Source organism: Cryptotermes secundus, unplaced genomic scaffold (assembly GCF_002891405.2).
Source record: "Cryptotermes secundus unplaced genomic scaffold, Csec_1.0 scaffold79, whole genome shotgun sequence".
In the NCBI taxonomy this organism is placed as follows: Eukaryota; Metazoa; Arthropoda; class Insecta; order Blattodea; family Kalotermitidae; genus Cryptotermes; species Cryptotermes secundus.
In genome coordinates, this window is record NW_019741974.1 from 209,323 (window position 1) to 221,631 (window position 12,309).

The 12,309-nt window shown below is 43.0% G+C and overlaps 1 long non-coding RNA gene across 2 annotated transcripts in view; it reads right to left on the reverse strand.

The window, feature by feature from the left end:
• LOC111872833 overlaps positions 1 to 12,309 on the reverse strand; it is a 535,959-nt gene that overhangs the window by 140,195 nt on the left and 383,455 nt on the right. For both annotated transcript variants that reach the window (XR_002844304.2, XR_002844303.2), the window contains exon 3: positions 5,456 to 5,519. This is a non-coding gene — a long non-coding RNA (uncharacterized LOC111872833). The remainder of the gene's footprint in view (positions 1 to 5,455; positions 5,520 to 12,309) is intronic.

Below are 12,309 nucleotides of genomic sequence, written 5' to 3' on the forward strand. Positions count from 1 at the left end.
TTGGATTGATGACCGGATTTATTGGACTCTTTGATGCAGCGCGTGACTACACTTTGCAGTTCACTGTTACACACATAAACACACACACACACACCAGTTTCCACATTCACTGTCATTGCCTGGTAGCTGCTTCCAAAGGCGGACGTTCCGCTTGCTTTGGGTTTCCGAACTATCTCCGACCTCAGCTACCAGCTTCTCACAGCAACAGTTCACAACGACTGAACCTCAGCAGTTCACTAACTGACCGACTAATTCAGTCACTCGCCAACTAACTCAACTCAACTGACTTCACTTCAATAACTGTCCTGCTTATAACATCACGGAACGGACAACACAGAAAACACTGTTCCCCTATCTCTGTATCCAATTGTTGCCGTGGAAAAAGGCTTGCTCACGAGGCCGTCACTTAATAACGGCTGTTGTATACATGCTGATCTTGTGGTCGTTGTCCAGCAAGGGTATACATGTCACGTTATTATTATTATTATTATCATTCATCATCATCATCCTCATCATCATTACAGATACTATCTATATTACATTAGCAATACAACTTTGCACATCCAGTACCTGGGTTGTTCAACAGCACACATGTAGGCCGCATGCAGCATATCAGTTGGTTTTGTGCGCCTTTTTTTAAGTGGTGATTCTTGTCCAAAATCTTTACGAAAAGTGCTTACTAAATATTTTGCGTAATTTTTATACTGATTTAAGAAATCAAATAAATAACTCTGAAAGTATTCATTTAACATGATTCCATGACAGCACGAAATATCGACAGATTCTAACAAATTTTCAGGGGCTAAATTTTAAGCACCGTCCACCTTAGAGTATTCAATTTAAAGGAATGTTCTTTATCTCTATGGGTCCTATTCTCATGCGTGTGCCTGCACTTCATAATCTACTCGTAATTATTGCAGGCCAGATATTTGTGTTAGTATAATGGCAAAAATATTGTTGCAGGGTTGCTAGCAAAGCTGTCCGGAGTTAACTGCTGCCTAGCAACCGCGGTATCCCTTGGTGACGTCACCGCTGTTGACTCGCGTTCCATAGCTACCAGGATGCTGGGACTCGGCTATCTTCGGCTCCGCTCGGCGCGTCAGCTCCCGGGGGGGGGGGGCTTCCAGCTAGCGCGACACGTCACAATATGTTACAGTGCTCAATGGTAGATAGAGGGGTTCTATCTGATCATATTTTGTTGNAATCTCCGAACTAATGAACTCAATTCAGGAAGCAGTTGTCCAGGACTTAAGCATCAGACCTTCAGATTTTAACTGCACAGAGTTGGAGAGCAGCCGCTGCCAGTGGCCACGCGGTCTAAGGCATGAACTGTCCTCTCCCGCTCAAAGAATGGAATCGTGGGTACGAATCCCACTTGAAGCATGGATGTCTGTGTGCGTTTATTCTGTGTTTGTGCGGTCCTGTGTGCAGGTAGCGGCCTTGCGATGGACTGATCCTCCGTCCAAGAAGTCTTCCGACTGTGTATAGGATTAAGGAACTAAAAAAGCGGCCAAGGTCCAATAAAGGGCTGCAGAGCTACAGAGAGAGACAGAGAGATCCGTGAAAAGCAGAAGAAACACTGCTTCTGCACAGTACACTGTGGGAACAAAAGTGTGTGGATTGAATAAAACACACCAGCTTCGAATATATTTCCAATCATTGTGTTTTCCATGGGTAGAATTATCCGTGAATATTTGTAGCCCTCTTGCCGGAGAAGCGCGCCACTCAATGATATGACACTCTGTTCAGATGACGAATGGATCCCAGAAATACAGACGAATTCTGCCAATCTCTGAGCAAAAATCGTTTGTGCCTTCTTTCTTATGGGGAGTATACGTACTTTCAGAATGTGTTACATCTAATTTCGAAAATATCATTGGCCTTTACGTTAATTTGTTGCAGATACAAATCTACTGATGGAGAGCTAATACTAATGTCACTGCACACAGTCGGGAAACACTTTTCCGTAGGTAAAGTGAAACGTAAAATTATCTCTGTGCTTAGCTAATTAAGCACTATGCCATGAAGGTCGTATGGTGGAATGGGTGTATAGCTCCACATTTTCTTGACCTCAGCACTAGTTGGAGGTGAGTAGTTAGCTTCAAGCCCCGGCCTATTACCCCAGGGGAAAGAGTCCCCGGTACCCACTGAATAGAAGGTTGGGTGGACCCCAGAGCCGGTCTATACGACATGGAGAAGAGAAAATTCTTGCCCCTAACGGGAGTTAAACTCTTGCTATACCGATTGAGCTATCCCGGCCCTACATATTCCTTTATGAGTTCTTAAAAGTTTATTGCGCCAGAAATCGCTTCATATAAACATCGTAGGTCAAAATGAGATCATGCTCGAAGTTTTGTGATGGTCTCTTTTATATGTTAGAATTCAGCTTCGTGGCGATTTACGGAACCCATAAGGCCTGAAACTAATTATTTTTTCAACGTATAATCCCAATAAATTAAACATCCGGACCATTAGCAACATGGACATGACCTCATTTTGTGTTCACACAACACTCCTTTCGCAGTGAAGGCACAAGATAGCGAGAATTGCGTTCAGGAGAACAGAGTAATAAATTACTTAATTTTCTTTCTACGCCTTACACGTGCTAGCACAAAACTTCTACGTGGATTTACATCTACACGGTGATTCTTATGCTTGCTCTTTTTATATATTCCCTCGTCTGCACAATACTGGGCCGTGTACAAACTACTTCATAATGTAACGTGTTTGGCGTAGATACTTCCATGGTAACGCAATAACAGTGGGCCGTTGCGTAGGAATTGCAGAATCAATAAACGCGCTTCCCCAGAGAGGGAAGGTTCGTTGCGTAACAACGGAATGGCGAAACAGCAGAAACTGAACTGTGGGAAATGGTGTCTGGCATCCGGACCGAACAACGCTTATATACGTATAAGGGGGAACGTACCAGACATTCCAGAGTTGGCTAGACCCGTGTGAACGCCAGAGTTAGAAGACAGAGTTGAAACATAACCGCAGCAGTTGAAGAGTGAAGACGTTATAAAGGGATAATAATTGTACTTGAACGTGTAAGAGTGAGTGTTCAATAAATATTCGCCAAATCCGAAACCCACGTGAAGTTATTTGTCGCGCTGCATAGGCAACACGCGACAATATAGATTAAAATCCGGCAGTGTGCTATTTACAAGCATTGCGAGTGGACCGTTCAGAGTGGATGGAGTCGTTGAACACTTCAACTCCACTGTTGCTGGGATCCTTTGATTAAAACCCTGCTCAGTTTATAAAGTGACTGCTGGTTTTGCAGAGCCACAATTTAAAGCGGTTTTGAGAACAATGTAAACCCGCGAAAATTATTTATGTTCGCCTATTGTAGTTTTTTTTTCCCCCCAATGGTAAACAGAAGGGGATACAGTTCGCAGTCAACTCCTCCGTGCCGAATGAAACCTCAATGAAAATTGTCCTTTGAACAAACAGGAGACAGTCCTGCAAATTTTGATACTACCAACAAATATTTACACACGTATATATTTTGCAAATGTAAAATATTCGTGAGTTACTTTCTGTGTAATGAAACAGAGTAATGGATCTTTCCAATTGTGAAATACAATCGACTTTTGCCTGCTACTTTATATTCACTCAATAGCTCTCCATTCGGGCAATGTTCGTTGCATGCCAACTGAAAATTTCTGCAATATTTACATTAGTCAAAATTGTTATACAAAGACATGCCATTTGAAGGCTCGTCTGTGCGTTTTCACAGTTACAAACTGAAGTCAAAGTTGCTGCATAGTTCCCAGCCCCATGTTCTTTGAATTGCAAAGATCAAGAGCGTCAATAATAAAGTGGATAATTTCACAGTCCAGTGTGACATACAAGTTTACAACACTTCAGTCTTTATTCACCTTACATGTTTCGATTCAAAAGAATCATCTTCAAAGGCGCACCACTACGAGCAGGAAACACTGTCACATAAGAGGTTTTAACAATATGCACTTAAGCTATGAATAATGCAATAATAAGTGCATATGGTTAAAACATCTTATGTGACAGTGTTTCCTGATCGTAGCGGTGCGCCTCTGAGGATGATTCTTTCGAACCGAAACATGTAAGGTGAAAAAGACTGAAGTGTTGTAAACTTGTATGTCACACTGGACTGAAAATTATCCACTCTGTAATTGACAGTGTGACGGACCAGAATGAGACAAATCAAATTAGCGTCAATAATCTTCACATGACTGACATGGCACTTTCAACTGAAGAACTTAAGAAATTCGAAAGGTATGGGAAGAACTTAACGGGCAAGTTCGCACGAGTATAGATATGAAAGAAGAGGGGGACTCCCTGTTTTTAGCTTCTGTAGCGAAATTCATCTTGAGAAACCAAGGAAAACGAAGCAAACATTCAGGATAATCAACTTCAAGGATTAGCATGTAACTCAGAACCTCAAAAACACGAATCTATAATTCTAGTCACTTAGGCCAGTGTTTCTCAACCGCGGGGCCGCGTTCCGGTACGGGGCTTGGTCTCGTAGAAAAAATAACTTACCGGGCCGCAGTCTGACAAAGGTTTAGAACCACTAACCCAGAAAATTGGCTCAAGCGGTTAGGCTTTATCTTTGTATTCTGGAGGTACATGTTTAGAATTTATGAGGCCACATCGGGTATCCTCACTGAGATTCTTGTGGTTTTCTCAGTCCCTCCTGATAAATTGCGAGATAAAACCTCAATTAGTCCACGATCGATTCCTTCCAATTCATTACTGAGCAGTCTTCCTATCATTTCATACAGAAACACAAACAGGGAGGCAGTGGGGACAGCGCTACTGTAACTGCCACACAAAGCATAAGACATTCAATAATGGCATTTATGGAAACTGACATTCAGAGGATGCCTGAACCGTGAGGCATAAGTGTACTGAACGCCAAGCGTCATTCCTAGATTGTCAGCAGCCCGGTTTCAAATTGAAGGCGTCGAAAATCTCAAACCTACATGGAAATCTGCCAAGTAACAAAACTGTGGTGGTATAGGAATATTTGTAATGAAAATATCATATTATAGTGATAGACGTTGGAAAATATATTCACATAAAAACAGAATCCGTGGTTTTAGTCCACAAACAAACTATACCGACCGGGCGACCGCCGCTTATCGGCGTAGTTAGTGCCAAATTTAGGGGATAGAGGGTGTTGCGTGGTCGGCGCAACGAATCCCCACGGCCGTTAATTTCGGTTTTCTAGACCGGAGCCGCTATTTATCTGAAATAGCTCCTCCATTATCCTGATGAGGTTGATTGGATCCGGTTCCAGACCCACTACTTCTCAGGAAATCTGGTTGCGCCGGGAATCGAACCCAGATATCTGGATCTGTAACCAGGAACTCTGACCACTAGACATAAATTAATTAATGTTAGATTGTAATTTCGATTAATTTAGGTTGACTTTTCTCAGTGCCGTTCATTACAATTAATGTTCACTTACCTTAAAACATGTACTGCGTTTCGACGTCACTTGTCTGGGGTGCTGAGTTTTGCCAGAGACGATTCTGAAACAGAAACGACAACGAAATTCAGAACTCACAGAGCAGTTCTTTACGAATCGCAGTAGGTTGGCCGGAAAGCTTACTGCTTGAAGAACAGGAAGCGTATGTTACTTAATTTCGCGATGAACCTGAACTGTGCACTAAAATTTAATATGATCCACAAAAAGCAACATGAGAATGGACATGTAAAGGTAAAGGTAAAGCTGTCCCTGTAACAGGCCGTGGGGGCCAATGGGATTGTGAGACGTCGAAGCTCTCACATTTTCTAGACAGTCGACTCACAGATGGCGATGAGGTTGTCAGCCTTACGCGCCGGCAGCCCTCTACCCCCAGGAAGATTCCTGGTACTCATTTTTGTTACAGAATCAGTCGACCCCAGGGCCACAGTGCGGCTGGAAGGATTAGATCAACTGAAAAATTCAATGATCTCATCGGGATTGGAACCCGCGACTTTCCGGCTTGTAGCTCAGTGCCTCAACCAACTGCGCTACCGTGTGCCCCGGAAGTAGAGGAAAGGTCACTTTCCTGATAACACATTTTCAAGGGAATGTGAACTACAGTCTCTGCCGCCCAGCGTCCGAGACAGATGCACTGCAGGACACGCTGCCTTAAGCGATCTACTGAAAGAAGAAGTAATCCCAAGCCAAGGACTTTTGGTTTCTAAACGAGTTATTTGGTACTTAGCGCGGGAATAGTTCCATAAATTAATTCGAATTTATTAACATTTTAGTCTTATATCTCGTTAAAGCACAAATCTATCTTTCTTAGAAGAATGGATTACAGACGGAAGAGACAAACCCATCTTCTCATTAAACAGGATGTTACGTAATGAATATGACCACAAGAGTTCAGTTAAAAAATGTCTGGTCGTGAGACTCAAGGGCCTTGGCGGTAAACCACCAGTCGTAAAATAACTCTGACTTGCAATTAGCAGTCCAACTCCCGTGTCTAGTTTCTAAATCGTAATAATATGGTCAACAAATTCACAGGCCATCTCGCCTTCCATTCTCCGGTAGTTGATGGAGCTTAGTTTACTTAACTAATCACATATGAAGAGCTGGAAGGACGCGGAAGAAAGCGGCCGTTATCCTTTTCAGTTGCCGTCCCTGGGACTTCTGACAGGGAGTGAGGTGACCTTCGAAAATCCTCCGTTACGGCTATCAATTTGAGGACAAGGAATAAGAATCTGGAACTCCTGAAAGCAAAAACCCCTCAACCGCGGCCTTTGGTCCCTTCTAGTTAAAGAAAAGCAATGAACCAAGCAAACACTCAATCAATATAAACTAGGCCACTCGTAGTCATAAAATGCATGCAAATGCTTCACAGCATTCTTGGTCGATAAGCGATGGCATTCCGGTTTAAGTACAACAGAACNTTCGCTTAGTGGGGGGTGGAGTCAAAGTGGGTCCACTCGGCACGGTGGCCACTGATTGGCCTATTGTAGCCTGCCCCGGGTGATTATGGTGGAGAATTTGGTGGAATGAAGATTGGCAGCGGAAACCGAAGTACTCGAAGAAAACCCGCCCCACCGCCACTTTGTCCACCACAAATCCCACTTGACCAGACCCGAGATCGAAACCGGACCGCTGCGGTTGGAATCCAGCGACTAACCGCTTGAACTATGGCGCGGCCCTTTGTATACCAAACTCTAAATATTACAGGCGTATAACTTATAATTAATTTTCACTTAATTAATTTACTGAACGAGAATTGAAAACATTAGTGTACAAGACAAGAGGAGTGTGTTTCGCGCCGCTTCTCTGTCCACTTTCAATAAGAGAAGAACACTCAATTCACTTTGAAAATTTTCTGTTCCCTGCTCTGACGTTGATCGCTTAAATTTAAAGGTTTTCAGAATTTCCCTATACTTGTAAACAATGATATAAGTCATATAAATGCTGAAAAATCTGGTCTATATGGAAGCAGATTTGTAAAACTCCCTAAGATTTCCATTCAGAAATTATTACACAATTTTTTGGAGTCTTTAAGACTTGCCTCAAAAACTACTTCAAATAAAAGTAAAACTATGCGAAAAGATCAGCTACCGTTCAGTATCTGAAGCACTTCCCAATTCTTACGAAAATACTGTGACATGTCAAAGCATTTCCAGGCAAGGGCTCGATAAACACCCTGCAATAGACGCACACAACACCAGAACAGCGGTGTTATGCAACCCGTTTTTAGACAACGGTTCGGTAAACACACACCGGCATAGACAGGGACTTCACACGTCATTGGAGAGAGACCACGTGACGTGTTTTTCTGTAGGGCCGCGCCAAAAGTTTACAGGGAACAACAAAGATCGTTTGTGTGCAGTCGTAAACTGGAAGAGTGAGTACGGACTTCACTTGAGTTCCGAAAATCCAAGGGAACAGCCGTGTGGCCAGAAGAAGAATCTGAAGACTTAGGGCGTGACGTTGCATGTGCTGTCGTACATCGGTATTGGGAGTGTGTAATTTAGTGAGGTTTTCATAATGACCTTGCCAGGAAACGGATGGAGAAGACTAGTGGAAAGAGACCGAGAAGATTAGTGTAGATTGATTGTAAATTGTGTAAATTAGCAAGACTGTAAGAACTAATTGTAGTTACGACATGTAAATGGTCAATAAATCCAATTACCAATCCAAACCCCGTCATCAGTCACTGATACACGTGACAATATATTTTTTGCTTCCTTTGCAGTATTAAAATATCAAAATATCACCTCAGTTGTATACAAATTTATGCATTCAACGATCCATATTTAACTTTCTCATTTTAAGTCGGAAATGCTTCATTTGGTTACGGTACTTAAAGACGAATATTGCATCCAACGAAATCAAGAATAAGGTGCGTTGTTTCAACTCGACGAAAATATAGTTTTGAGGGCGACTTTCTTAACAATTAGAGACTCATTATCCGCGTTCTGCATGTTCGACATCGCCACATTTCACGAATTGCCCTGTACTGTGCAAATATGCAACTTCCTTCAACACAGGGAAAGGCTAGTCGTACTGAAATTTTGCCAATATTGGATGTCAGTGAAAAGTCCCAAACATTTTCTGTGTGTGTGGGGGGGGGGGAGAGGAAACACAGTATTCGCTTTTTCCAGTGGTTCTAGAATGGCTGTGGAGAAGAGATCAAAAACTCCCTATTTAAAGACTGCCAAAAACGGAGAAAGAATCAAGATATCTACATTGCTTCTACGTGGATATCCAAGCTCGCCAGACTTTCTGTTTTTGAGAACTTCTTCCGTGTCCGCCCTACGTCTCCATTCTTGGTCGCCGTGTGTGCAATTTCAGTATGGGAATTCGTAAACTGCATTTTCCCTCTGTAGAGGGAGAGAGTGGCTGGTCACGGTAGCCGAGCGGTCTAAGGCATGCACTGTCTTCGCTCGCTCGGAAGCCGGGATCGTGGGTTCGAATCTCACTCAGAGTATGGATGTTTAGTTTGTGTGTGTGTGCGTTTTTCTGTGTTTGTGTACAGGTAGAGGCCTTGCGACGAGCTGATCACTCGCCCAAGGAGTCCTACCGTATGTGTAAGAGGTTCATGGAGGTAGGCCTAGGCCCACGGGGGCTGTAGTGCCAAGGACAAAAAAATAACACGGGAGTTCTACATGTGTCACTGAATTACACGCTCCCAATACACAATGCCTTCTCAGTTATCACAAACTATCACTGATTATCATACATAAGATCTTATAATCACGCGTTCAGTTCTTCTTCCCGCGACTGACTGACTGACTTCTGTTCTGCCTCAATCGGACAGGCGGAAAACGCAGCTTGCTTCACTGTTGCGTGACGCCGTGTTTACAGAGGCGTTGCTTGGCAACGCTGCCGAGAGTTGTTTACTGCTGCGTAACAACCAATTGTGGTTCGGCTCGGTTCAGCACGAAGAAACACCGCTTTCCTGACTGTTGCGTAACTTGGCAACCGATCGTTTATCAAGAGTCTGTCTTCGTTGCCCAACAGCGGTTTGACATGTCATAATATCAATATTATGTAACTCTTGACAGCTTTGAATGCAGTCAGTAGGTACAGTGGTACTTAATCCACTCTTCTGTACTTGCCCACACTTGCATACACACCTGCAGTTCAGAACTGTGACGTAGAGGGCATGTAGGATACAAGAAGTGAACGTCAAATGTTGGCCGGAAATCTTAATGTAGGATATTACTTGGGCAAATTAGGGGGTAGATAGGGAAATGAAATTAGGATATATCTGAGAGATGGGCTTGTGCGATTGTAGACCAGATTCAGCTGGCTGAAATGGAATACAAAAATAGTTTCAAAATGAAATCACAAGAATGACGTCTATACTTCCTTTCAATCTATATGGAAATGAAAGTAAAACCTGAAAATCATATTCATGCAGTTTCATGAATCATTTTCTGCGCACAATTTCCTCTAACACAGATTCCCGATACAGTGGGCCTATATACGATAGACACAATGTCTTTCTTTGTAACGGTTAAAATACATACACATATAAATTTGCTTTGTGCGTGTTCATAATTTCCAACTGTTCATTAGTTTTTGCCATCAAATCTGAAACTAAGAATATATTTATTATATATTATATTATTATAGCTTTACATGTTTCTAAAAAGTAATTACAATAAATAATTCTGGAAATGGAGCCATTACCTCTCTCGTTGCATGTGCCCTCTTTTTCATGTTGCTGACGTTAGGAGACTAAGAAGCAGAAACACGAGTCTCTAGTTCCAACAAGCTCGTAAACCTCTCAGTTGTTTTGAAAGTTGCTTCATAAGATAGACACGATACTATCATGAGTAACGTGACGTCACGTAGTGTGGTAGAATTTTCCGAGTTTTGGAATAAAGTACTGCCTCCGTCTTCAGGGTTGAGGAGTAAACGGAACAACAAGCAGAACACTCTTCAACATTGAAGATGGAGGCAGTACAACCCTTCGAAACGAATGCAAACTTCTATAAAACCAAACCCCAGAAGGTAGCAATCACCTCCTTGAGTACCTGAAATCTCACACGATGTTGCCATGTTTCATTTATATGGCCAATGTAATTACAATACTGTAACAAAGTATAATGAACACGTGGCGTACCTCTTCCCAGTGCCTATTATTGCGATGTCAAACTCGGACTTTTAAAACTGAAAATACTTCCGATATACGTGTACTGAGCCTTAAATATATTATTTCCTGTTTGCATGACAAATTGCAAGAACACAAGCCCGGCAGTTCCGGTGCGATGCAGCGGGCATACAAACACGTTCACTGCCACCAAACCGTGCACAAGGTCGACTGTTCGCATGTCAATGATGACAATTATCTAAACTTACTGTACAGTGTATGGACTTTGTATTCACCATGGATCCGCATCAAATCCTGGCTTAGAGATGTCTATCCCCACTAATTATATGGCGTCAGCAAGCGGATGCCAAGATAACATCTTGAGGCAGGCGAAACCCCATCCTCCTGCAGTAACGCCTTGTCGGGCTGGCTACCTAGTTCTGAACTGCACCCCCCGTTCAAATTCGGTTAGGTGAATTACAACACAGTACGTCTGTGAATCCCATTTTTATACAATCTTGCCTCCTCACTATTTTCATCATACTCTCTTCTTGCAGTACGACCATATATGACCTTAAAAGAATATGCATATTTGGACATTGTCTGAGGCATGTTTGATATTTTAGCGGGTAGACTCGATACTGGGTGACAAGCTCGAAACAAACAACGAAACAACATCCACTGCTAAGGAACAGATCCTTAATAAGCAAATATACGCAGCCGTTGCTGAGTAACGCCTTCGCATATAAGCACGTTCCCAAGGCAATTGTTGAGGTACAAAAATAAACAGTGTTTTCTGCGCGATCCGTGCCGAATGTTATAACCGAGATGAATTTAGGCGTAAGTCAGTTGCAACTGCTTGTAGCGTCCATTGTCTTCAAGATAACTCCTCCGCACAGACCCCACGGAAAACTCTGTCTTCTGTTGAAAAGAATGAGTGTTTATTGGTCCGTTACCTAGCGATGGATATATGCGACCGACATAGAAAACACCTCTTGCGACACTGGTTCTGCTGTTGCGTGAGCGTATTTCGGGCGTTGCCTGGAAATGGATCTACATATCACAGTATCTAACAATGCTGTATCAAGGTGGCTCTAGAAGCCTCTAATAAACTTAGCATACTCAGAAGTAAGGACTTTCAATAAGTATCTTTCTTTAATCCCCTTTTGTACTAAACCGAAGTCCCATGCTGTAGGCGTGTACATGCATCCCACAGTACAACGTCTCACTCTTAACAAAGACAACCGTTAGCCGTTACAGAATGTTTTGCCTTGGACCTGAACTGGATTTGACTAGAATCAAGTCCTCTTTACTCAGACGTCCACGATTGGTCGGGTCCAAATTGTGATTTGAGAGAGGAAGAGAAAGAATGTATGCCTATCCGTCCTGGAATGCAACTCACCCTGCGCCCTGGCATTCCTATTGAACTGTTCAGCGGTGACTACTTCCCCGAACCGCGAATGTCCAGTCTCCACGGCCCAGTCTAGTTTTCTCTTGCGCTCTAATAGTCGTTGTCAGTCAACTGCCTCTCTTTGGATCCCAGGTGGATTCCTTGTAGATGAACCCGATACTGCGACCACCACGGAACTTCCTCTTAAGAATACATCAGGTGGACGGTTAAAGAGAAAGTGCCGAAGCACATTTGTTCAGAAGTGACAGCAACATGAAGACTGTAATGTGATAGGTCCTATAGACTGAGACTCAAGGGACTCGGACCCGAGAAAGAATGCGCTGGCAACAGCAGCGTACGTAAAAGACAGACCCG